Source organism: Sinocyclocheilus anshuiensis, unplaced genomic scaffold (assembly GCF_001515605.1).
Source record: "Sinocyclocheilus anshuiensis isolate Anshui unplaced genomic scaffold, SAMN03320099.WGS_v1.1 C32105489, whole genome shotgun sequence".
In the NCBI taxonomy this organism is placed as follows: domain Eukaryota; kingdom Metazoa; phylum Chordata; class Actinopteri; order Cypriniformes; family Cyprinidae; genus Sinocyclocheilus; species Sinocyclocheilus anshuiensis.
Genome location: NW_015610933.1, coordinates 1 through 696, shown reverse-complemented (window position 1 = coordinate 696; position 696 = coordinate 1). Strand labels below are relative to the sequence as shown.

The following is a 696-nucleotide window of genomic DNA, read 5'->3' as shown; positions in this document are numbered from 1 at the left end:
TGTTGCGTTTATAATTTTGTTCAGTGTATATATACTGTATATATAAATACTGAAATCAAAACGTGAAGATTTCATATTGTTCCGTGGTCTACTCTGCTTACAGATGGGATTTGAAGAACAGGTCGTGGATCATCACAGAGAAGCTGAAGCCACTGGTTGTTAACATTGACTTCAGACGCAACAACCAGACTGTCTTTAAATCAACTAATTTTGCAGGATATGTGGGCATGCTGACCGGGATTCATCCAGTAAGGACAGAGCTCAGATCAGTATGAGCAATCTGAGATTATTATATGAGAATGGATTATAAATCATGGTGACAAGAGTCAGAATGACCTTTTGTCTCTGACATTGTTTTTAGTTTGGCTTCTGCAATTTAGCAGGAAGGAGAATTGTGAAAGCATGGATTGTTGGTCAGTAATCACGTTGCTTCTGTCTCTCAGTTTTCTTTGTAGCGCTCATTCACCCTCACTATGAATGAACGATTCACTCTGGATGGAGGCTACATCGGTAAGCCTTTGCCTGATATTTGCGGAGTCAAATGAGGCATTGTCAGAAATATGTTGAAGCTTTATTTGTTGAGGATTTGCAGGTTTTTATTTTATTTGCTCAGATCTTTGGTAGATGCATGTTAGTTTTATTGTGAATTACAGGGATTCTGGAGTGGATCTTGGGGAAGAGAGACGGCATGTGGAT

General features: G+C 39.1%; 1 long non-coding RNA gene across 1 annotated transcript; it reads left to right on the top strand.

Annotated features, from left to right (window-relative positions):
• Window positions 1-108: 108 nt before the first annotated feature.
• LOC107682354 (uncharacterized) lies at window positions 109-696 on the top strand. The gene is made up of 3 exons (XR_001633464.1): window positions 109-248; window positions 456-510; window positions 654-696. It is a non-coding gene; the product is annotated as an uncharacterized LOC107682354 (long non-coding RNA).